Source organism: Serinus canaria, chromosome Z (assembly GCF_022539315.1).
Source record: "Serinus canaria isolate serCan28SL12 chromosome Z, serCan2020, whole genome shotgun sequence".
Taxonomy (NCBI): domain Eukaryota; kingdom Metazoa; phylum Chordata; class Aves; order Passeriformes; family Fringillidae; genus Serinus; species Serinus canaria.
In genome coordinates this window covers 17232560-17259730 of record NC_066343.1, presented here as the reverse complement: position 1 = coordinate 17259730, position 27171 = coordinate 17232560, and positions in this window count along the sequence as shown.

The window sequence follows — 27171 nt, the reverse complement described above, 5'->3', positions numbered from 1 at the left end:
CCTTTTCCTACTGTATTAATTTCCTGTGTTAACAAATAGTATCTAGTTGAGAAACTTTTATACAGAAATGTGAAGAATTTCTCTTGATGAGGAAATTCTCTCAGCTGTTTTAGCTATGGAGGGGATCTGTAAGAAGGAAGTGGCTCTGAAGAAAAATTAAAAATATGAAAAGTAGCAAAGTGAGAGGTAACAGAAACAAAAAAAGTAATTCAGAATTCCCATGAAGTACCACTCTTTTGGGGATTAAAGAGAGGGTGAAGAAAACAGTCAAAAGCTTTTCAAGAGCATTTCACCCTGTGAAAATTTGAAGCAGGAAATGTTGCCAAATCAGACTCTGCAATCTGTCATATAAGCAGAAGTTAGGAATATACAGCTGCCTAGAAGAATCTTCAAGTTGCTCACTTGGCTTTTGTGGGGGAACAAAGAGTTTCATTCATAAATCTAACATTTTGGGTGTGTTTTGAATTTCCTTATTGTCTTTAAAATGCCTCCTGAAAAAAAACAAAAACCACAGAAAATTATGTAGAATGTTTTTTTCTAAACAAACTATTCCATGAATGAAGTTGAACATTTCTATGATACCTTTCATTAATTTGATCTTTGCAGTTCTGAAAATTATGCACACAGAAGGTGTGCAGCAATAATTTCTATCTAGCCAATGCATACATTAAGCATAAATATGATTTTTTATGGCTTAATTGTTTTGAGTCTCACAGAATCAGAATCTATGTGCCATGTGTCATAATGCAGTACGTAGGTAATAGTAATTCATTTCAGTAAACCACCAGATGCAGTTTTGCATAAAACAACATTATAGATCAAAAACTGTTATATATCAAAATCAGTAAAACTCTGAAGTGGCAACAAATTTATCTAATTAAAGTGAGATAAACCTTTGTACAGCAAATCAATTCTGATATGCTGCATTTCAATCACTTGCTCAGTAAAATAATCCAATTTGAAACAATTGATCCAAAATCAGATCAGATTTGCTATTGAAGCATTTTAATTTAGATTTAGAACCAAAATGTCTTTACTGAAGCTTTGTCAGAACTCAATACTAAACTACTAATAATATATCAGGTCTTCAAAGAGGAAACCATCTGCTGTAAACTTTGCTGAATTATCCAAATATTTCAAAGATTTCTTCATGCCAGTCTCATTAGCTGGAAGATTAAATTGAAATTGTTATAAATACTTAATCTGTAAAAGATCTAGAAGGCTTGTCAGTGACACAAGGAAAACTATCAGAAAAACATGTCTTGCTTAAAATGACATTCATGAACTACCATCCTACCACACATTCCTGTTTCATCAAACTGTGATGTGTTTTTTGCCCGCTATCAGTGGCATTGAGGTGGCAGTTTCTTTGAGCCATACCTTTAGTTGTCTGGAACCTTTTTTTAACCCCCATGATGCTTATGTTTACAAGAAATATGGACTAGACCCCTGCTCGTAATGGATAATTCCAAATCTCAGCTATGTTCTTCACCGGCAAATTCAGGTTCTTTTAAACCTGAAATGATTTTTAGCTTTCAGAGATTAAAATATAATTTCCTTATCAGTTGTAATGGAAAAAAAATTAAAAACTTGAATCAAATATTGAAAAATTTTGCTGAGGACAGAACTAAAATTTAATGTATGAATTTGTTCCTTATTTCTCCAATACGCAATGGTAAAACTATATTTTGATTAGAAGCTACTCAGTAACGGAGTTAAATGCATATTATGCAAATATGTGCACATCATGGCATGCACAATATTTATTATACTTTTATTATTTATTATGCTTTAATTTGATTTTTTTTTTCAAAAAATCTTCTAATGTTATGACATGTCTTATTTTGACTTATTTTAAGCCTGAGTTTATCCCATCCATCACTTCTGAGAACTGAGTTCAGTTATATCTTATATAGAAACAATGAATGTTGCCTAAAGGGTATGAAATATATGCTATGTTAGCCCATTGTTCTTTCAAGCCTTGCATCCCACCTGCAGAAATGATCCTATTCGGGCCAAGGGGAAAGCAGAGCACTTCAAAGGAGGTTGTGATGTTTGCCCCAGAACTGTGAGAACTAGTTGCTTTCCCATTAAGTTACACAGCTATATCTGCTACTAGCAGTCAAAAAATTGTTCATGAATTTTGTCAATCCAGACAGTAGCTTGTTTGTTTTGTTTAACTCCTGTAAAAAAAATGAATGTTTGTTGGAATAATCAATGCATGTACTAATAATTTAATTTGTTTTCTTTTCTTAATGTTACTAGCAGAAAGAGCAGCAAAGTAACTCAGAAGCAGTGGGACTCCGGGAGTTGTTTACTAACCTGTAGCAATCTTTGGCTATTGGCATTAAGTTCTCACAGCAAAAATAAATGGATTTTCATCCAGTTCACAGTGAGAAGGTGTTGGTTTGAGAACCGGAATCTGTGCTTCTTTACATAGACATTTAAAGGAAGCACAGATTAAATTAAAATCAATGACATTAATCCTTTGATTTAGCTAGATAGTCTCACAGTGGGAGCCCCGAGCTCTGTTGTCACCTTCCACAGAGTCTTGGACAGAGCTGGAGTCTGTCCCTGCCCCTGCCCCTGCCTCTGCCTCTGCCCCTGCCCCAGCCCTGCCCTGGAGCCCAGCCCTGTCACAGCACATCTGTTTTAGAGGGTCAGCTCTTACCAGGAATGCTTGGAGAGGAGCAAGTCCAAATCTGTGGGATTTCAGGACTGGTCCAACAAAACAGATGCTTAGTACTGCTGCTTAGTATGGCAGAAAACAAAAAGGTTTCCTCTAATGCTTTGCTCCCTCTGTTACCAGATAATGTGAGTACTGCACAAGGAATAATTAAATTTCACAGGAATGAAATATTATGTTGCTCTGCAGGGATATTTATTTCAAAGTTTTCCAGACTGACACACATTATATATTTAGAATTATCTTCTATCTCCTCACTCCTCCCAAAATAAAAGGCCTTAATACCACAGAACCAGAGAGAATGGAACATTAAATTTAGGTGAGAATGTGCAAAGAAACACTGAAATTATATTCAGCCTGAAAAAAATGTGTTTTCTGTGCTCCAGCCAATTTTTTCACTGAACAGTTAGTTTTAAAGAAAAGCATCAAAAAAGGAGACGAAGGCAGATTGAATACTTACAAACCAAACCAAAATCAGCATCTTTTTCTAATCATGGGACAAGTAGATGTAGAATACTGGGACAAGTAAATGTAGAAAATGAAAGCTGGCATCTCAGCCAGGCTGGAATTTAGAGTCAATATTTTGACAATGAACTGATGTGTAGTAAGGCTAGGTCAGGGGAGCCTTTGAATGTTAACGCAGATACCTTGGGTTGAGTAGAGCACATAACAAGGAGCCAGATGGTATTTGAGAAAGTGTGTATATACAGAGAGCATTATGGTCAAAATGATAGACTGAAGTTATGATCCAAAAATGGTCATTTTGTAAGCATTCAGGATGGATAAAAGCAGGAGAGTGTGGTGTTTCTTGAATCTAGAGAAGAGCATTTAACAGGGATGAGAGCGTTGATGAGACTTTCAGCATTGTGGATAGCTAAGGAGCTGTTTCTTGATGCCATTGAGCAGAAAGAATCAATAAGATGTAGAAATAGCTCAGAGAGGATGCTGTAGAATGTAAAATGTCACTCCAATTAAGTGGCTGATTTAGCCGTAAGAAATGACAGATTACTAAATGTGTAGATTAGCTCCATGACTTCTAAAATAGAAAGACCATGGCAATAATTTCAAATGGCATGAAAGCTCATCTCAGCAGAAGAAGAGTAACAATATAAACATTTCACATCACAAAGAACTTAACAGAAATCTTTGCATTCTATTTCATTATTAAAGATGATTCCATATTTTCAGGTGACATTACACTGGATCTTTTCTAAGATGTTGGAAAAGTGCTTATAACTTACAAGTTCCTCCAAGTGGAGGGGAAGGTGGGAGGGGGAGGGGAAAAGGAAAAAGGGAAGGGGACAAAGTGGGAAAGGGAAAAGGGGAAGGAAAATGGGAAAGGAGAAGGGAAGGTTTTCGGGAAGGAAGGGTTTCGGGAAGGTTTCGGGGAAGTTTTCGGGAAGGTTTCGGAGGGAAAGGGAAGGTTTCGGGAGGGAAGGTTTCGGGAAGGTTCGGGAAGGTTTGCGGGAAGGTGTCCGGAGGGAAGGTTTCGGGACGGTTCGGGAAAGGTTTCGGGAAGGGAAGGGAAAGGTTTCGGGGGAAGGGAAAGGGAAGGTTTCGGGAGGGGAAGGGAGGGTTTCGGGAAGGTTTCGGGAAGGGGGAAGGTTTCGGGGACAGGGAAGGGAAGGTTTCGGAAGGGAAGGTTCGGGAAGGGAGGGAAGGTTTCGGGAAGGGAAGGAAGGGGAAGAGTTCCGGGAAGGCGGAAGGTTTGTCGGAAGGGAGGGAAGGGAGAAGGGAAGGTTTCGGGAGGGAAGGTTTTCGGGAAGGGAAGGTTCGGGGAAGGGAAGGGAAGGTTTCGGGAAGGGAAGGGAAGGTGAATGGAACGTTTCGGGAAGGGAGGGACGGGAAAGGGCAAGGGAAAGGGGAAGGAAGGGACAATCAAGGGAAGAGGGAAAGGGAAGGGAAGGGAAGGGAAGGGTAAGGAAGGAAGGGAAGGGAAGGGAAGTGGAAGGGAAGGGAAGGGAAGGGAAAGGGAAGGGAAGGGAAGGGAGGGAAGTGGAGGCAAGGGAAGGGTGAAGGGAAAGGAAAAGGAAGGGAAGGGTAAGGAAGGGCTAAGGGAAGGGAGAAGGGAAGGAAGGGAAGGGAAGGGAGGGAAGCGGAAGGGAAGGGATCAGGAGGGAAGGGAAAGGGAAGGGAGGAAGGGAAGGGGAAGGGAAGGGAAGGGAAGGGAAAGGGAAGGGAGGGAAGGGAAGGGAAGGGAAGGGAAGGGAAGGGAAGGAAGGGAAGGGAAGGGAAGGAAGGCGAAAAAAAGGGAAGGTTTCGGGGAAGGGAAGGGAAGGTTTCGGGAAGGTTCGGGACGTTTCGGGGAGAAGGTTTCGGGAGTTTCGGGAAGGAAGGAAGGGAAAGGGAAGGGAAGTTTCGGGATGAAGGAAGCGGAGGGGAAAGTTTTCGGGAGGGAAGGGAAAAGGGTTTCGGGAAGGGGCAAGGTTCCGGGAGGGAAGGAGAAGGTTGCGGGAAGGGAGAAGGGGACGGGAAGGGAAGGGAGGGAAGGGAAGGGAAGGGAAGGGAAGGGAAGGAAGGGAAGGGGGAAGGGAAGGAAGGGAAGGGAAGGGAAGGGAAGGGAAGGGCAGGGAAGGAGGGAAGGGGAAGGGAAGGGAAGGGAAGAAGGGAAGGGAAAGGGAAGGGAAGGGAAGGGAAGGGAAGGGAAGGGAAGGGAAGGGAAGGGAAGGGAAGGGAAAGGAAGCAGGGAAGGAAGGGAAGGGAAGGGAAGGGAAAGGAAGGGAAGGGAGGAAGGGAAGGAAAGGGACGGAAGGGAGGGGACGGGAGGGAAAGGGAAGGGAAGGGGAAGGGAAAGGGAAGGGAAAGGGAAGGGAAGGGAAGAAGGGAGGGAAAGGGAGGAAGGGAAGGGAAGGGAAGGGAAGGGGAAGGGAAGGGAAGGGAAGGGAAGGGAGGGAAGGGGAAGGGAAGGGACCAGGGAAGGGAAAGGGAAGGGAAGGAAGGGAAGGGAGGGGACTCCTGAGGACATATGACGGATATCAACTTATCTTTTTTAGACATTGTTGCACAAATTGCCTGAAAAATATTTTTGGGGTACCAGTAAGCCCAGCAGTCAGTGGCTAAGTAAAACTGTCCCAAAAGATCTTTATTATTTTAACAGCAGCAAAATAATTTTTCAGGTAGGCCTACAATTAAAGTACTGGTTTGGACATTTTAATGCTCTAAATCAAGAAATCCTTCCCTTTAGTTCCTGCTATTAACTGAGTAAGACAGGGGTGTAGGAATGTAAATTCTTTTCGTATAGCTATAGCATCTTCATTTGCCAAAACTTTCTCATGTTTTGTACTGCAGTGTCTCCATCCAGGAGCCTGCAGAGAAAGGGATACAGACATTCAGGATAAGTGCTGCTCACTCTATGTCTCTCAGTGGGGCCACCCACCTGAGGATGGCTCTACAAGCTTCATCCTCACCATAGGATGAAACCCCTCTTCTGGGTTTTCACAGCAGTGCTGCCCTCCTCCTCACACCCACTGGTGCCCAATTTTACCCTCTTATCTTTATCCAGGAATCCTTTAGCCCCACAATGCTTCACAGGTTCTTAGCAATCAAAAAAACTGAAGCAGCCTAGTGGAAAGTTCCTCCAGAACTGCAGAGAAATCACACTGCCTTGCAACTGAAGTGAGCTCAAAACATCTGCACAGGCAGTTAACAGCAGTTACCATGGCACCGCTGATGCACAGAAACCTATTAATCCTCTACAACTCACTTGTGTGCCTGAGCTGTAGATCTCCATTGTAAGTAAATTGACACACTTTGCAGCTATAATGATGCCAGCATTACAAGGAAACACAAATGCAGTGATCAGGCATAATAACAAGCTTTTGCTTTTCTTAATGAGAATTGCAGGCTGTTTCTTCTCTGAAAAGCAGTGTATCAGAGTGAAATCAGAATTTACTGAGACCAAGAGTAAGGCATTACTTCACTTCTGCCATATCACCTGTCTTCACTCCCTGTCCATTGCAAGCACTTAGACCCTTCACTTTATTCTTTGATTGACACTGCTAGGTAAAAAACATGAGGACCATGATTTCTGTGATCTGATAGCTTTAGTAAAATTCATTTATAGCTATGATAATCATGGCTTTAATATTGCATTCTCCTGTTCTCCACACAGATGAAAATGACCTGCAAGAATATTTTCCTGCATGATTTCTGCTTTGAGGTGGCCATAGAACAGCTGAGAAAGGACTAAGATGCAGGCTACAAATTTGAAAGGAGCACAGAAAGGTAAAGAACAGAGCACAAAACCTCCTATTGTCCATAAAATTTGCTCCATTCAGAGAAAATCAAGTCAAACATCCTTAAAACTAAGGCTAAGGAATTTTGTCCCACACTTATCTGTGTTCTTTATGTCATTTCAGACAGATTTCTGTCATTCCTTGAACATACAGTTAGTCTTTGAAAATAATGTAATGAAAAAAGACAAATTTTACACTTATATTTTCTTTAATATACATACTTTTTCTACAATACAAAATAATCCAGAGTTATAAAATGCATTCTTTTAATTACATAGTGTGGCACAGATGACAATTTCAGAATGGATTACAATTTTAAATCAGGGGGTCCATTAAGGAGTCTAAAATTTTAGGCTTGTGACATCCCATGTTATTACTACACAACATCTTAGACATGTTGCTGGGAAATACTGATTATAATATCTCTGTCTGGATCTTCTATACACCAGAGTTAGATATCTTTCAATTGATTTTGGGATTTGGATCAGACATTATACACAATTTTTTATTAAACAGATAATTATCTGTTTAATAAAAATCTGCAGTCGACCTAACATGATCAAGACATTAACACTTCTATTCACATTCAACTTTCAAAAATTATTGTCTCGATTTTTTTAAAGGAAATGTGCAACAGAAATTCTTCCTGTGGTGCTCAGTTCACCTATAACACAAACATTCTTTATTTGTACCAAGTCAGCCTGGTGCAGTTTGCCATGCAACTCAGGCAACCTAAACATGTCTAGTGATATATTTTTATGTATATTAGCACTAGGAGGACAATTTTCCATTCCTACTTGGGTTAAATCTAAGTTTTAATAAGGGCAGGTAATCTAATTCAGCCTCACTAAAAATGCTTGGAAGCTCTGGGACTCCCACAAGGCCAACAGATGATTAGTTAATAATAGAAAACCACTGGTTACTGGGATGAGCAATAATCAGAATTATTGCTCATCACAGTGAGACACCATAATGGAATCCAAGTGAGTGGCTAATGTGGTATTGAGACCTGCCAAAGGAATGACCAGAGATCACCTGGCAAGAATACAAAATATTCTCATGCTCTGAAGGCCATGCTGGAACAGGCTCCTGGAAGGGACCATTAGAGTGGTGAGGAAAATTTTGCCTCCAGGACTTGTGATCCCATGGGGGACCCACACCACAGCAGCTGGTTCCCAAAGGACTGCACGCAATGCAGAGGGACACAAACTGATTTAGTTTTTAAAGAACTGTAGCCCAAGGGAAGGACTCACTCTGGAGAAGTTTGTGGGGGACTCTCTCCCATTGGAGAGCAGGGGAGAAGTGTGAGGAGGAAGGAGTGACAGAGACAGCTTTTGATGCACATAGCACAGCCCCCATTCCCCATCTACCTGGACCACTGACAAAGGGGAGGTAAAAGAATCAGGAGTGAAGTTGAGCCTGGAAAGAAGTGAGGGGTGGGCAAAGGTGTTTTAAACTTTTGCTTTATTTCTTATTTTTCTGCTTTGATGTGATTATTAATAAATTTATTTCTGAGTTGAGTTTGGTTTGATGCTTATTGGTGAGTCTCCCTACCCTTATCTCAGCAGATGATCTTTCAATGAAAGTTTCTCTCCTCTCCCCAGCTGAAGAGTGGGAGTCATAGAGTGGTGTAGTGGGCATCTGACATCCAGGCAAATCCATCCATCACACCAACTAAAAGTTAAATACTAGTTTTTGATGGATTATAGCAGTCTAACTCTATTTTTACCACATTAAAAAAAAAAAAGCCTCAGAAAAAAATTTATTAATATGTAAGGAGACCTCAAAGAATGTTTGTTTCCAGATTGTAGTGGTGCTTGCTAAGTAACAGTCATTTTCACATCCTAATCCTGAGGTCTGTTGAAAACATCTAATATTAGTTGCTCAGGTGGACTGGGCTCATCAAATCATATATCACAACGCTCTTTGACCACCCACATCCATCAACTCAGGTGGTGCATTTGTGCTCTTCCTTTCCAGGTACTAAAAAATTAATATGGCTAAAGAACTAAAAATTTGTCACTTACCCTCATGCCCTTATCACATCAGAATTCTGAAAAATACAAATTGTAAAGGTAAATGGCAAAAAAAATTTAGGCAAACTGTATAAACGGTGTGTCCAGAGACAAGAAAAGTCTGATCCTGTAAGGATATAGTTAGTGTCAAAGTTCAGTGGGGTGGGTCTGAGGTTTGACTGTTTTACTGAGTCCCACTAGGGCTCTTCTGTCTGCAAACTGCCAGGCATGGGTTCTTGCTTGTGTCACCCTCTGTGGCTCCCACTTGGATTTTGAGAAAGGCCTGGATGAGGTAGAAAAGCAGAGAGCTGGAAAAATCTCTTACATGCTTCCTCTCTGGCCTGATGGGTAGCACAATAAATAAAATTAATCCTTTGGGACTAATTTAAGTGAAGATATTCATGTTAGAGGATGGGATGTGCTTAAGATCATAGATTTAAAAGGATGGTGCTCCTTTTTTTACAAACTTGAAATGTAATTCAGCTCAAATTTCTCTTTTTAAACACAGATTGTGCTGAACAATATTAATATTTCATAAGCAAATACAAGGATACTGAAACTCATTTGGGAGAAAAGACAAAAGTTACATCAAGTCAGAAAAACATTCCATAACATTTGAGCCTGGATAACAGGCTCCAGCAAGTCCATAAATCCTATTTGCTTTCATTGATCTGGTGGAGTTTCTTTGGCTCATCAACAAGAGATTCTGTGCAGAAAGCAGTTTGTTTCATTTGTTTCCAGAAGCATATACATATACAGAGCCTCTAATGGCCTAAAGCCCGAACTTAAACTCACTGCGTTCCTGCAGTGTGTCATATTCCATCAGGAGCCAATGTGCAAATAACATATTTCCATTTTTAAAGTCTGAAAAATGTCACAAAAGCTTTTGGCATTTACATGACTCAGACAATCACACTTACACCCTCTAATTCTCGCTGCAGATAATTTCTAATGTTCACTATATAACCACAGCATGAAATCAGTAAAAACTATTAAAGTAAAGAAGTTCTGCTGCATAGCCATTAAAGTATGCCAAACTAGAAAAAGAGAGAATATTTAAAATTATACTATTGACAATTACTCCTTAAAAAGGGAAATCAAAATGTAATGCACTTAAACAAAAAAAGGGTCTTAAATACAAAACGTTGATTTACTAAAATTCAGTCCTGCAACTTGATACAAACTAGTGAATTTGCATAATCAAGATTTTTTCTCATGTCATTACGAAAAAGAAATCCAGCCAAAGCAGTTCTTTGTCCTTTTTCTATGTTGCATTTCCTTAATAATTTCATTTCAAAAGATGTGATATTCTGTGTTTTTAAAAGAAACTAGTTAGAACGTTTCATGCCTGGATCTGGTACAAAGACAGCACAGTACCCACAACTGATGCATAAGTCATGTTTTGTATGACATTTTTGTGTGGTAGCCACGTGTATGAACTCATGGTAACAAGGCAAAACAAGACCCCAAAAGTCTGAAATCTTTCCTGATGACAGAGAGGAAGCATAAAAGATATTTTTCACCAGCAGAAACAAGAATAAGGGAAAATGAACTGCAAGAAATATTCATTTCTTACAGGGCTGTGATTCCAGGATGGGATGGGAAAATACCAAATGAAACCTGGTCACTCAGTTTGTGAAGAATTTGTTCTCACACTTTCTCTCCAAGAAAACATGGAACTAAAAAACAAGGAAATTGTAGAAATGGAATTCCAGAATGAGTGATGGAAATGTTCACGGTTTGGTGTGGAGCTGTATGCACACACATACAGAAAGGGGGCACAGGACAGAAGGATAAGTAGAAATTTACAGCTGCATTACGATTACCACCAGTCACCAAGCAAAACAAAACAGGCACACTTTAGACAAAATGAAACTTCAGTTTTCCATTCCTCAACCTTCTTCACAGATCCGCTACAATTGCAAAATATCTTTCTGGTGTCACTAATTTTTTTAACTAAAAATAGGATAAGGTCTGTAAATATCAAGTCTCACACTACTGTTCTGGATTTTTATGCGATACATTAAAGGAGGGTGCTTCTACTTTGAGACAGAAAAGGACTTGGGGGAATTTTGAAAACCTAAAACTTGGTTTAGATGCCTGGCAAGCAGAAAATCTGTTTGTATCTGAAAAGGAACAGCTCAGACTTTCAGGTGATATGTACTTTATTTATTTGATAATTGATGCCTCTTAAGAGGTACGAGGCATCAATTAATCTTTTGAGGCTGAACAGTGTGGAAGAAGCAATAAAAGCATTAAGAAAACTTAATTCCTTCAGTACTTTTTCAGGTCATTTACTTTTAAGATTATGTGTTGACTAGCAACATTATTGTTAGCTACTGGCAACTGAATCTACATACGAAATAGAAAACTAACCTGGTTATTCAACTTCTGTGGGAATGATCACCATCATCCTTAAATGGAGGCATGAGAGAAAAGCTAGGATAAAGTTTTCAAATTTCAAAATAGTAAATAAACAACACTGAGTTATTTGTCTGCCATTCTTTAACATTCCCCAGAGAATTTGGATTTCTACTTTCCTTTTGCACATGGAGGACTCAAATAATTTTTTTAAATCCATTTTTTTTGTTGTTACACATAAAATTTAACCTTTCCATAGTTTATGTTGTCTTTATAGTTGCTGAAAAGGCAGAAAACGTGGCACATTTGTGACTCGAAGATATACCTCAAAAAATAGCTCAGGGTAAGACAAAGATATTTTCAGCTATATAAGACTGTAGCTATGATACAGCTATCTCATGAAAACATTGATAATTCTGAAAGAAACAGGAGACTTATGAGGCTTTAGAAACTAGGTTAAAAATACCAGGCCCCAGGGTCCCACCTTATCCTTGTAAAAATGTACCATGTCACCAGTCATAAAGACTTTTAGTCTCAACATTTACCACCTAAAGTATACTTGTTTTTATTCCTAGGAGACAAAAAATGAATAAGGAAAGAGGCAGTTTGTAACACAGAATGAAAATAATGAATTCAGTATTAAGCCTGTGAGATAACTAAATGTGTGTGACTTCTTGAGTATCAAAAAAGCTATGTATAAAAGTTGGTCAATTTCCAAAACAGCATAAAATCAAAAATTAATAAATATCAAGAGGGGAAAAAGATACAGAAATTGACACCATCCTACAAACAATAGAAAATTTGCAGCTATGCAATATCAAGCATAAAGGTGTCAAAGGATGTGTGATAGGAAGATTACTTTAGAGAAGAAAATAATGGTTTTTATGTAATCCTTGCATTTCCTTACTGTGCAACACCTGTAAAAAACTCTTTTCATAACATCTTTAATTTTTGAAATGATACCAAACGCAAATTCAGAAACAACAGTAGAGTAAAAGGACCATATCAAGTTTATCATAGTTGTGACAAGAATGGATTAATTTTTGCACATGAGCACACTACTCATAAGATAACATAACTCCAGATACTTAGGAATGTTAAGCCAGAAACACAATTTCTGATTTGGGCTTTTTTCCCTTCACAGTGATGTTACTGAACTGTTCCCTTATATAGAATGATATGAATAATTATTATAAAGTTATACTTCTTCCCAGTAGTATAAAGCTGAAATAGCACAACTCAAAGACACAGAAGTCTAAACTGATCATTCTTCCACACAGATTTATAGCCAAGCAGGTAGATATTGAAATGGAGAAAAGCAAGTCAAGTGGCCTAGTTTTTAAGGAAATAATAGTATGAATTTCAGAAAGTAGAACAAATTCAGTGGACTTAAGTGTTGCATGAATTATATGACGTTTTGAGGCTTGATCCAAAAAAAGCAAAAATAACATCCAGATTTTACACAGGTGAATACTTCTAGCCAAATGATGTACACATCTGTGTTGGGGGGACACGTCATTCTAATCACAGCAATGAGCAGAGGCACCCGTGCTGAAATAAGCACATGTTGCTATAGCTGTGATCCAATGAGAAGTTTGAACAGAGTGAGAAGAGAAACTTTGCCTCAGGGATAGAAGAAGAAAACCAGAGACAAAATAACTTATATTTCTATGCTAGAACAGCTCATCCTTAAAACTGCACCCCAATAAGCTGAAATGACCCATGGTGGTAGTTGTAGAAAGACTACCAAACCATGGATGGGACTTCACAATTGCAGATTTCCAGGCATCTGCTGGTTCATTGTGACATTAAAGCCATGAGAGACTGTTTTTGTGAAGTCCCGGTGGCATGGCAAGAGAGACTCTTCTCCCTAAAAGAACTGAAGAAAGATTATTTTAGAAGTGGTAAACTGATGGAAAATAACAAATTTTGTCTCTTTATGTTGTCAGTGGGAAAGAAAAAGGAGTTGAGGGGAGGAAAAGTGTTCTGAAGGTTTACTCTAGTATGTTACTATTTTTCTTTTAGTTCTATTAATAAAGTTTTCTTTATACCATTTAAAGTTCTGAGCCTGCTTTGTTCTCCTCCTAGTCCTTATCTTACAGCAGAAAATGAGTAGAAAATTCCAGTGGGTGCACTGATGTGTAACCAGCATCTAGACCCACTACATTAATTGATGCTTTGCCCAGGAAACTCAGATTGGAGAACTGAAACCACTACACTTAATTGGTACTCCTGCCCGGTTTCTGAAACCACCACAACATTTAAGTCAGAAGAGTTCAACAGATGATCCAGGAGCAGGTTTCTAAGGATTCCGTACATCCTAGAGAAGAAAGAGGTGTAGTTTGAAAGAGTCATAGAGCTACTACTTTTCCAGCATTATTTCCTTAGGTGTTTGTAAGCATGATATCTGTCTGCCACACACTTTAGAGTGCAAACTCATCCAGTCAGTAAAAAGCAGAAAGGTAATGATGGTCCTAAAGTCATATAGAACTGAGCACCCTGCTAAAAAGGAGTGGAAGATTCATGCTCCAGCATCCACAGTAATAATGTGGCAAGGACTGAGCCATTCTCTCACCCTGAAGCCTCATTTTCCAGAAAACGCAGGTACATGTGGTTATAGAGGAAGGGGGCGATCAGCAAGAATACACAGAAGCAGATTAAACACAAACCCATGTAAAATCAGATACCATTAGACCAAACATACATGGTAGAGCTATCAAATAAAGTGTATATATCTACTCTTCCCTCCCAATAGGAACAAACTGCTAGAATTCAGACAGATTATCAAACTCAGGTGTTTACCATTAATACAAGAGACTACTTTTAAATATTAGTGACAAGGTCAGGGCTAGGTCAAGAATCATTCATTACTAAAGAAATGTTTGGAGTCACTGACTTTGGCATTTTTTGTTTGGTTCTTTTCCTTCTTTTAAACAAGCAACACAGTTTATATGACAAAGTCACCATTGACTGCAGGTTTTAAAATGTGCCTTATCAAGCAAAAACAATTTATTATGTGTCTGACATTATTTCATATGAGAAAAATGATAATTATGTGTACCAAATTATCACCTGTCTCAGGATACCAATTTCAGCTATTGTTGAGTGCTTGTCTCAGTTGGCCTTCCTTTCCCACATTCTGTGAGTGACAGTTTTTAAATTAATAGCAACTTTATCATACATAAAAGACAACTGAAAAAATAAAAATTACAAAAATATTTTTCTGGCTGAAGAGTTTGGCCATACTGTCATTCATAATAAGAGCAGTGCACAGCTTCCACATCCTAAGGGTCCCAAGAAATTCATTGTTTCTCACTCCTCAGAATCAAGCAACAATAATTCATAGCTTAAAGCAAGACACTTGAAGGCTTTCTCACACAATCCTTGGCACAATGTCCTAAAATACTGGGTTTGTCTATTTTTACTGTCAACTTGCTGAAGAATGAAATTCTTTTTACAATACACAGTTTAAGAGCTGACACTATTTTTTTTTTTTGGCTCTACTTTGATGTCTTCAGCCTCTGCTACAGTTTTAATTTATTAAAAGTTTCAATTTATTTATTTTATTTTAGCACTAAGTATCATAAGTTACTACAATACATAGAAGCCTGCCAACTCTAATTAATTTCAAATTAGGTGAGAAATATTTTTTCTTATATTTTTCTGTGTAAAGATGCACTTATCTTTCAAAACACAGTAGCTCAAGATTTTGTGATTTGTAAGCAAAATTTTAATGAACAGATATTTTTTGTCCAATGTGCATCAGGTAGGGTTGGACAGAAATAGAACAATATAAGGTTTAGTACAAAGTGTGAAGGAATTTGATAAAAGCTTGCAGTCACTATGGTGAAAACTATTTAAAGTAGTAAGCTAAGGAAAGAAAACAAAATAAATTACAAGACAAAACATACAAACTGAAAACAAATTGGAAACTTCCTTAAATAATCTGAATCTCTGCAAAAACAGCCATGGAATGCTCTACTTGGAACTAGTTCTTCATAGAGATGGTTTTTTGGGTTTTTTTTTTTTTGCTCTTTAGGAGAGGAATGTGGGCTGCAGATGTACTGAAGCAAAATCCTTGATGTGACAGAGCTGCCTTTTTCAGCCACAAAAAGCATTAAGCATTTTATTCCCATTTCCTTTCATTTTCCCCAAGGTGAACAGCCACATTCTACACAAAACATTGAAATTGTACATTGGCCAGTAGCGATTACAAAAAGGTGTTGAGAAGAGGAATATCATTTATTCCGCTGTGACAAAGAAAGGAAGTTTGATTATCTAGCCAGAAAGACAGTTTAGAGTAGCACCATGGCAGCAGTCCTTCTGGTATAAAGAGTGCCAATAACAAAATAATTTTATTGGATGTACTTTGACTGCACCCCTTGTGCCTTATGAGGCATAGTGAAAATGGAAGCTACTTCAGCCACTTTCTCCATTACACAATAGGAGATTTTGTACAAACATCAATCTGCATTTTTAATTTAGCTTCTTTGGACATATGTGACACATATTTTTTGTGCAAATTTTTCTGCAGACAATACCAATATGGGTCATGAAGTGTTGCCTTAACAAAACTGTAATCAGGTTATCCCTCTATTTCTCGTGGATGAAACCATATCTGGAGTGCTCGGCACAGTTCTGCACACTCTCTAGCCTGAGAAGTTTATTGACTTATTGGAGCAAGGCTAAGCAAACGCCATGAAGCTGTTTAAGGATTTCTTGCTGTGGTGTAGCAGGTTCTGGGCCTGCTAGGGCCCCATGGAGGGAAAAGGCTTAAAATGCCAAGTCACAGTGAAATAGCAAAAGAAGCCCCTCTCTTCTGCCTTTCAGACCCCAGTTTATCTCTCTGTAGCCCCATAGGTCACTTCTCCTTAACCCCTGCTATTGGACAATTTCTGATCCCCTCTAGCCCTATATAATGGGCTGCTTTAGCCCATTCTGGTCAGAAGAGACGTCGCTGGAACCCTTCACAGACCCCCCAATAAAACCATCGTTGTGGAACGCCAGGATGAGTCTTCCCCTCCCTCACATCTGCCTTCCAGCCTGCAAGGTGCCTTAGCAAGCAAAAGAGCTGGAAATCATAAATGAGCTGATAAATTACTTGAGAGCTGATATCCCTTAAGCTTGGTAAGGCTGCCTGTGGCTAAGAGCCACTTGGGTACTTGGACAGTGTGTCCCCAAAGGACTGAGCTATCCGGCCCCGTGCTGCCTGCTCGGGGGCAAACTAGCCCAGCAGAAAGCTGGAATACTGTAGGAAGAAGAGCTGAAAGAAGTGGGGTTCCTAGCTTGGTGAGGAAAAGTATAAAGGGCACATGGAACTACACAATGGGAGGATATAGAGAGGAAAAGAGTGAGGCACCTCTTGGAGATGCATATTGAAAAAATGGGAAGCACACTCACAAGTACAAAAAATTAAATTCTGATTAAATATTAGAAGTAAGTCTAAATAACAGTAATAACAATGAGGCTGATCAAACACTGAAACAGAGGCTGTAAGAAGCTGTGAAATTTTAGTCCTAGGAGATATCAAATTTGACTCAGCCCTGACTTGAGCAAGAGGTTGAACTAGATGATTTTTGGTTATCCCTTCCAACAAAATATAATCTACATATATAAACTGTCGGCAATCAGCAAACAAAAGAGGCTTTGTCAATCAATTTAATAATATATAAATATTTTCCCATCTACCAGTCTAAATTCACCCTACATGAGTTTCCAGATGTGAATTCTAAGTCAAATCAAGACTTAAAATCACTTCAGTCTTGCCCCACATTATGTATAGTGCTATGTTTTCATCCGACTGTCAAAGCTTGAAAATCCCATCAAGTCCACACATGATTTAAACATGCAGAGAGTTATGGTCCCATCAAACACCACACATTGGATGTAATAATTAAGATATATTAATCAATTTGGAAATTAAGATCTGGTGCAATTTTCTTATGGATTCTAGACACCATGAGTTCCCATTGTGAATTGTGTGAATTTAAACTTAATAAAGCCATCTTCTTAACAGGCAGAAATAATGACATGCATCTGTTCCAGTCCCATGAAAGCAGATCCTTTTGCATTGAGGCTGAAATATCTAATTCACAATAAATGTGCTACCACCATAGGCCTTTGAAAGACAATCTTTCCTCTTGTTTCATTTCCCAGTTAGATGGGCAGTGTTCTTTTTGTTTTAGTCTGCCTGGCAGTTCAGCAAACTGTCTTCATCCCAAACTTGTTCTTCACATTTTATGTCTACCACTATCCATCCATTGCTATTGTTATTATTGCCTAGGCTTTTATGGATGACTCATACAGAAGGAACACCAAGAATATGCATTCATTTGTGCTGTTTTATGAAGAACCACTTTGTTAGATGTTGACATAAAACATTTGTGACAACCTGTTAGAAATTTGCCTAACAAAGTTCACAGAGAAGAGTCTATCAAAATAGCCATCAACGTGGATGAAAACAAAACAAAACCCTTATGGAATTCTTTCATATATTTCAAGGGATAGAAAACTCTTTCAAGTCTGTAGGTCAAAGGCTACATATAGGGAGCAGCATGTCAGTTAGGCAGAGGAAATGATGCAAAGATTCAGATTCCCCTTCCCTCACTGCTGATCCTTAGTTGCCTTTTTTGACAAAGGAACGTAATGGGACACAGCTTTAACTGATGTATAGGGGGAAGGCACAGCAACAAAGGAAGGATGTGAAACAGGATCCTGCAGAATAGAAGAAAACAAAGAAAATGTTTCCCTCCATCTCAGTAACTCAGCTGGGACCATGCTGCAAGAGCACTTCAGATACAACAGGTGGTTTTGCAGTTTCACACAACTTTTTGTTCTTCCTCATAAAATCACGGCGGTCAAGCCAGTCCTCTGCCTAAATTATAGATGTGTACAATTGCTGAACAAGCCTAAGGATTCTTTGAATACTGTAAGTAGAAAATACTTCTGGCTTCATTGTTGTACCTAAGATACATAAGAAAGATAAAATGTAGGCCCCTCAAACCATATTAATTCTCGGGGAAAAAATTGAGCTTTAAATATTTATTATGTACAGTGCTGTCTTTTTTACAACATTCCTCTTCTTGTTTATGTCTTCTTTCAATTTTTGTCTTGTTTTTTCCCTATATTATTCAGAGTAATGTAGCACTCAGACCAGTAGAAACTAAATGTACAAGCTGTCATCTGCAAAAATGTGCCTTTATCTTTCCTCTCATTTATTCATCCTAAAGGTAAGTTTTCATGGCCACTTAGATTCATTTTCATGTCTGATAATGGCAAAGCTTTAAAAAGCCATTATACTCCAAAGTTTTCTAACAGATTTCCCCCCAAAGTCAATGAACATTAGGTGTATGAATTAATAGTCCTTTTAGTCCAGAAAAAAGTTGCATGCCATTTTACCGTATATTGCTAGCAGATTTAATCAAACTTAATATTCATTAGGAGGGGCAAATATGAGATTTTTCCTTTACATAGCTGCATGGGATATGCAAGTGTATAACAACTTGGTAAATGATACTTCTTTTGTTCTGATACTTACTTTGACAGCTGATAAAAAACATACAATGTATTTATTTGCTTTCACACCTTAGTTCAGACAAATATATAATTGCCTGTTCTGGTTTGAAAGCAAAACCAGTGAGAGACTGCAAGTCAGAAATACAATTTATTAGGAAAAGGGAAAAGAAAACCAAAATACATGCAATAATACAAAGGAAAAACCACTGACAAAGTCAGAATGCAACCTGACACCCTATTGGTCAGGGTGTTGGTAGCAGTCCAGCTGGAGTGGTGGCTGCAGTCCTCTTGGACTGGCAGATGTGGTTCCATTGGAGCAGTGATCCTGTTGAAAGGGGGTGTGGTCTCCCTCTGAAGATCCAGTGGAAAAGATGGCCATTCCTCTGGGAATCCAGTGAAAAGACTGACTGTTCTGTCCCAAAGCCCAGACTATATCCAGGTGGGGATGCTTAGCTCCTCTCCCCTGGGCAGAGCATCTCACAATGGGCTGATACCATTCTGAGTCATGTGGTTGGTTACCCATTAAACAGAAATGGCTCCTGGAGGGAGTTATCTCTGAGTTGCGTGGCAAGGCATTGATGGGCCCATTAACCAGAGATAAGGAAAAACAATGCCCCTCCTGGTTTCAGCAGCTCTTGAGGATGGGAATACAATATATTTTAGTATTGTAACCTGGGACATTGCCTTTCTGATAGAGTCCCGATCTGTATCTACCAAGCTTCAGACAATCCACAAAACTAATCAGGCTGCATGTCAGTAGTTAGAAAATGCTACAGACCACTGCTGTAGTGTTGTATCAATACAGATATAATAAAGCTATGAAGTCATATCAATACAAATATAGATTTTTGGTCTGAAACCCCACAGATTACACTATATTAAGAAGTCAAATAAATTGTATTTCATATTGCCCAATATCACAATCCTACCAGTCATGTACAGTGTTCTACAAATTTATTGAAATCAAAGTGGAAAATCTGGTTTTAATACATCATAAAACTGTCACTCATTTTTGCCTATTTACTAATATTTTTTTCAAGAGAATATCACATATCAAATATGCAAACAATTTGAAAGTTCTCAGGGTGCCTGACAGTGGACTGCATAACGTAGCCTTGCAACAGTCATAGGGCATACTTAAGGTGAAAGAATTTTAAGAATTTCCTTACTTAATTGCATAACCAAATAATTCATATTGTGAAAAGAGAGGGAAACAAAAATGTGAGATTTAGGTCACCACTTCTGAAATGGCAACAATGTACACAGTGACACTTTCAAATCTATGCAAATCTATATTCATCAAACAACAGAACAGTATCAAGTAAAAGGACACAAAGCAAAGAACAGGTTAACTTTTCCTCTGATTTCTGACATTCGTAACACTTCAGCAAAAAACCTATGAAATTCAAAGAAACAATGTAAAATTGTTATGAAGCAATGTATGTCCTTTCTCTTCACAGAATCACAAATGAATTTGAATGTCTACATCACAGTAAGTAAACCCTTCATGACTGGTTTTCATTTTTTCTATTTCATGAACCAAAATTTACATTGGATTATATGGTGGTTTAATTGGTATCCACAAGTCCCCTACATTCTTGCATTACCACTGTGTTTTCCCAGTGCATTAACAAACTTCTGCAATTTTTCCTACTACTAGGAAAAAATGCAGCTGGCAGAAGTCAGATTGTTTTTAAACAAAAAGCCTCTAAAATAAATTCAGTAGCCCAGTAGCATATAAAAATTATGGTACATGCTGAATGTCTGAGGGAGGATTTTTAATGTCTCATTTTAGCCCAAGAAATCTCTACCTTGTCTGTATTTTAGGACCTATGGGTGGGTACAGAAATATGCATCTACATATAAAATAAATTCTAAGGATACACATGACTCCTTGAGCTTTGACACAGAAGAGAACTGAATAGTTTTAGATGGGGTTAGTAAATGAAAAACACCCAAAATGCAACACTTCCCACATACTTTTAGAAAGAAAAGAAGCCAATATAAATTACACAGCTCTGTGATTAATCCAGCTTGAGTTTATGCTAACCAAATCAAATACTAGAACTTCCAAAACTCACAGGGTCAACCTGAAAATTAATGAGCAGTACACTGCCATTTAGTACAATTGAATCTCTTGTGAGGAAAAAAAAAAAAAAGAAGAAAAAGAAAAAGGTGAAAGTAAAGTAGCCATAAATGTTTTAACGGGCTTGGTATGAATTCCTTTGCAAGCCAGTAATGCTAAAATAAAATTTCTAAGAAAGAAAACAAAAGTATATTTCTCCACCTTTTCCAATAATCAGTATGTAAGCAATGAAAATAAGATTGCTGTAAGAATAAGATTACTACATGAACAGAGGGGACTTCAAAAGTCTGGTTACCATATAGTTTATTTCTTTTTTGATCTTAAGTAAAATAAAACATTACCTGCCTGTTGATAGGGCGCCAGGCATTTGCAGATAAATGAGGTAAGAGAGGTTTAAGAAACCAAGTTATCAAAAAAGATAGCTAAATGATTACCCACCCCCAAGCACCGAAGTGAGCAAGACCAAAAAAGTCGTGCTGTAACTGCTTTGTCAGGTTAGTATTCCGAGGTGTAGAGGCTTCTTCTGATCCACTTATAAGGATTATGGAGATTCAAAATAAGCATGACATAACCATTCCTCAGAACACAGATAGTCTCACGGCACTAATGAAAGGCAAAGGTTGTGGTTAAGAGATAATGCAAAATATTTATATGGAACAATACTTTCAAGAAAAAACACTGTATTGAGAAATTCCATTCATAAGGAAAGGTTAGCACACTTCAAAATTTTGCAGTTCCCATATTTGTTTGCAGTGAGATTATTCACCAAATTTCAAATTTGTGACATAGCAAAAAAAAAAAGTCCATTTTATGCTGGTTTGTTACATATTGTGTGAGTAAGAATGCTTGCACCATCTCAATGCATCTGTTTTGCTGTACAGCTGGGAGTCACAGTCTAGTCTTCCAGCATGCTTTGGTCATCCATCTATTGTTTAATCATGCAGAGACTGCCCTTCTTTCTCATGATATTCATTCTTAGGGCTGCATAAAATGTATTGATTAAGACATTAGGACAGAGTGATCTTGGTTATAGTCTCATTTGCATCACACTCAGTGAGACTCAAGGAAATCATCATCACCATCACAATGATAATGTAGTACAAGGGAGCCAGGAGGAGGTACTGCTCCTGGTTTTGGTTTCAGACAAGGGATTTCACACAAAAAGCAGAGGACTGGCCGAAATATACTTAATAGCTGTTAGACCATTTTAGAGCAAGGGAATGAATTTAAATGCTTTGTTCATAGAATCCTTAAGGGCCTGCTAATAAAATACAGCTGGGAATATTACAAAGGTAATTTTGTGCTGTTTTAATTATATAGTCACTGCAATGAGTGAAATAATAAGATTTTTCCCTTCTTAAAGATATACCAGGGCCCTATTACATTAGAGGAGAATGTGTAGCATCTCTCTTATTTGTTCTGAGGAACCTTAACCTGTAAATTTTAAAGCACTCTTGAGAGACTTTTTGGGAAGAAAAACTGATGGGAAAGGAATTAGTCCAGCAAGATGTCTCATTGAAACATCAACAGAGATAAAACTCAGGCTGATGCATAGCAGAGCAAAATTTCTGTGCTTCTATCCATCAAGCAAAGGTTTATCTAAGCAACAAAACTATTCACACCTTTCAAGCCTTTAAAAACCCATGCTTTCAGACACCATGAACTCCTGCTGTTCTTAACTCATTAGTTTCATCATTAAGAAAAAAAAAATTGGACCAATCCATCTTTCCTAATTTGTGAAATTGGTCCCACTGTTGGGACCCACCAGGTTTGATTTTTAGAATACATATGTGAGAGAAAACTAAAAACTGTTTCTGTTTTCCTACTGAAGTGTTTGTGACTACATTACTTCTTTTACCAAAGTGAATGGTAATCTCTAGATAAGGCAGGGACATGGATTGTGTCATTATTTTACAGTTCTCTGCAAAAACTAGTTTTTTCAGAAACTCCTACCTGGAGTAGGAGAAACTCCATTTCCAGGGTGTGAACATGTATTTAGTTGTCCTAAGAAACTGCAACAAACCTCAAGGGATTTAAAAATTTAAACATTTAAACTGATTTTAAGTATATAAATATTCAAGTATCCATACTGGAAGGATACCAGGAATGACAATCTCAGTATTGCCCCATGTGGATACAGAGGCACAGTTATGCTTGGTCTCCAGGTCATAAGGACTTGGGGAAATGATGGAGCAATGATTGTAGTTCTCACATTCACATATCCCAGGTACAAATTCACCAGCTGTGACCATTTCTCTGCAGCATTTTTTTTTTAAATATTTTTTCTGGTTTTTTTATACAGTAGAGCTAAACAAATGAGATCTATACCATCCTGTGCCTGACATGCAGGATTTATACAGCAAAATACTATAAACTATAAAAAGTAATATGAAGAATTATATAGCCTATTTTGTGGAGCTGATAGGGATCCTGACAGTGAATGTGAATTTTTATTCTATTCTCTGGATAAACACAGAGGAAAAAAGACTCTCTACCCCAAACATCTCACAGAAAAGGGCAAGTAGATAACATCAAGCAGAGTACAGATAATACAGATAATAGAAACCTTCTTCAAAACACATTTTGAATGTTTTAAGAAGAAATGTTAGAATTCAGTGACCTTACTGGTTGCAATCACACAAAAGAGTGTCAAAAGATAAAACTAACAGAATCTTTGACTTTTTATTAAAGATGTATTGAATTTCTCCTTCACTGCTGATATTGTTTCCCTTTCAGAATGGCCTTACTCTTCTGATAAAGGGACTATTTCTATCATCATTCTCCTGATGGCACTTCATTTTTTTAATGGAAAATGGTTAATGATTTCAGTAAGTAACAGACAAGCCTTGGTTTAGGTTACATGTTTGCACTTGTAAGGGTACACAAACCATGTGTGCCTTTAGTGTAGACTGTGGGAGATGCTGAAAGCCAAACTACTTCATTTGAAACAGTGAAAGGAGCTCTATAAAGATTTCTGCACAGTTCCAGTGCAAAGGAGTGCATTGAAAGAGAGAGTCCCAATTGCTGTCCCTGTGCTTTCTAGTTTGCCAAGAGTTGTCTTTTTGTCTGCCACCTGGGCCTTAGAGAAGGACTTTGCAGGAGCAGCACTCCTTAACCAGAAGGACCTGCCATTCAGGGCTTAATATTGGATGACAGGAGACTCCACACTGCCAAATATCTTTTACGAATGTCACTGCCCAGACTGTTTTCCCATAGGCATGTCTTAAGGCATAGATCTTTTCATTTGCATTCTTTTTTTCAGTGAGTCATACCTTCCTTTTCCAAACAAATGGAACTTAATTCTTCATATTTAAATATAGCTTGATAAGGTTAGAGTGAAGGTCAGATAGCCTGGCCTCAGCAAACATTTACATTTATCTCACAGTGATGTACACCAGGTCTGACATCTTAGTCTATCATGTCACTGACTCCCATCAGTACCATGTCACCAGAAAACATGGATGATTATTGATCATTCTTGTGTTTCTGCTTCCTATAAATAAACAGTTGAAACCTTTCAGCATCTTGTTTCTCCCACAAGACTCTACAGTATTTTTTCCAAGAACTTTGTATTCTTTTTCATGATACTGCAATTTCCAGTGAATTTACCCGAATGAACAATAGCTTAAAGATTATACACCATGGAAGAGACTTTTTTTTAATTGTGTTTTGCATCATTGTAACTATCAAGCTGCTTTTGTCTTACTGTTTTTCCCCTCTCTTTACTTCTTAACTTCCTTTCCATCTTTCTTTTCAACCACAATGAAAAATGTTCTAACTAAACGTTACAGCTATATCATTGAAACAGTGGGATTTTTTGAGAGCAAGGAATATATTTAGAGAATTTAATACTTTGCCCTTCATGTTGCAAGTCTGCTAAGTTAGAATATCAGTGTCATTAATGTTTAATCTAGAAATTTCTCTAGAACATAAAACTAGAATTGAGCTGGGATGGGGGAGACACAAAAAATTCTGATACGCGGGCAACTGAGCCATTCAAAATCATTATCTATGATCTGAATGTGGGGATCGAGTGCCCCTCAGTCACTTGATGACACCAAGTTTGGTGGGAGTGTTGATCTGCAAGAAGGCTCTGCAGAACTACTTGTACAGGCTGTATTGATGGGCTGAACATAAGTGTGAGGTTAGGTAAGGTGAAGTGCTGGGTTCTGCCCTTGGGGCACAACAACCCTCTGCAGTGCTACAGGGTGGGGCAGAGAGGCTTCCTGGTAGAAAAGGACCTGGGCGTGCCAGTCAACAGCCACTGAACACGAGCCAGCTGTGCCTGAGTGGCAAAAAGGCCAAGGCAACCTGGCCTAAGTCAACAGCAGTGTGGCAGCAGGACCAGGGCAGTGACTGCCCCCTTATACCGGCACTGGTGAGGCCACCACACCTCAAATCCTCTGTCCAGTTTCAAGCCCCTCACTGCAAGGAAGACACTGAGATCCTAAAAGTGTCCAGAGAAGGGCAGCAGGGCTGGGGAAGGGTCTGGTGCACAGGTCTGATAAGGAGAAGCTGAGGGAGAAGGGGTTGCTCAGCCTAAGGGAAAGGAAGCTCAAGGGAGATCTTGTTACTCTCAACAACTACCCTGGAGGAGGTTGGAATGAAGTGAGGATCGACCTCATTTTTTGTGGTAATAGGTGACAGGACAAGAGGAAAAAAGCCCCATACTGTTCCAGGGCTGGTTCAGGCTAGACATCAGAAAGAATTTTCCCCCTAAAAGGGTTGTCAAGCATTGGAACGACCGGCCCAGAGAGGTGGTAGAGTCACCATCCTTGGAGGTGTTCAACAAAATGGATGGAGGTGATGGACAATGTTAGTCAAAAAAGTTAGTCAGTTAGGTGATTGTTTGTTAGTCAGAGTTCGGAGTTGATCCTGGGGGACCTTTTCCAACCTAAACTATTCTATAGGTCTTGGGTTCCACATTCTCTGCTGCTGCTGGCTCTTCTATGGCAGCTAGTGACAGAGCACCATCCTCCAGGCATCCCTGCTCCTGACTCAAGTTAGTTCAACACATTTGTGATAGAGGAGTTTCCTGCCTTTCTATTAACCGAGGGGATCCTATACAGCATGTTTCAGGCAGGGGTTGATTTCTCTCATAGAAAGAAAGGAGAGCCTTAACCCTTTCTGGTAATGCATTATAACTCATAATAAGTGGGGAAATATTTTCATTTCTCCAAATCACACATGAAACAGCAAAGATGGCAACCTACATTTCAGCACTCTTTGTTTCCTTCCATCTAACCTTTGTGTGGCTGTCAGAATATAGTCTTTGGGATGCCCACAGCCAAAAATGTTTTTAAAATCACATAAATGTTTCTAAAATCACAAATAACAGACACATCACTCATACTAAAAGCAATAGCAGGTATGATATGTTAGACAAGTTGATTTGATCTTTCGGAAATGGTTTAGTATCTAAAATTTTGTATGCCATAGATGAAGAGATAGTGCCAGCAGGATATTGAAAACCACAGAGAGCTCTGTAGGAAACATTAGGAAAGAATAGGGCAACTAAATGAATACCCAGGGAAAATAGATACTATAAAATTGGATCCCTGCTGCATCGACCTTTGTGGATGATATTGCCAATTTGGAGAACAGTGGATTTCAGGGGGTTTGGTAACCAGAAGTTATATGGAATATTGCTTAGGTCTCTGTTTTTCATTGGAAACTATAACACTTTCAAGTATAATAGAAATAACTCTATCTTCCTAGTATCGAACAAAATTGGTGTCTCAAACTACATTATCTATTTGGATTCTCAGTAAAATTGTTGAAAGATGAAGCAGTGCAGAAACCATCTGTCAGGTGAGACTGAGGATTAATTGTCACAATTTTCTTAACGTATTTTACACTAACACCTCATGTGATAAAACAGCGCATCTGTTGCACTTATTTCCTGACAGAATAAATAAAAGGCAATAAACACCACATAAATATAAATTAGGACTGAGCTGTATGGGCAAAAAAAAGCTACTTAGTTCTAATTCTTCAGTTTCTTTATGTCAGCTCAAGGTACTAAACAACATTCCATGATTGTTGAAAACTTAACTTTGACAAGTTTTTCTGGACTCTTAAATCAAAACTTTAAAATTTAAAATGCTGAAATCGTAAGTAATTCTTCAAGAGTTTATCTCGTTAATCTTCCTGGCAACAATCTCTTTGCTAAGGAATTTTTGAAAATGGTAACTGACAAAAGCTTGAAGTTGGAAAAGTCACTTTCTACCTGTTAGTTTCAAGTTCAAAGAAACCAACAATTATCTAGAAGGA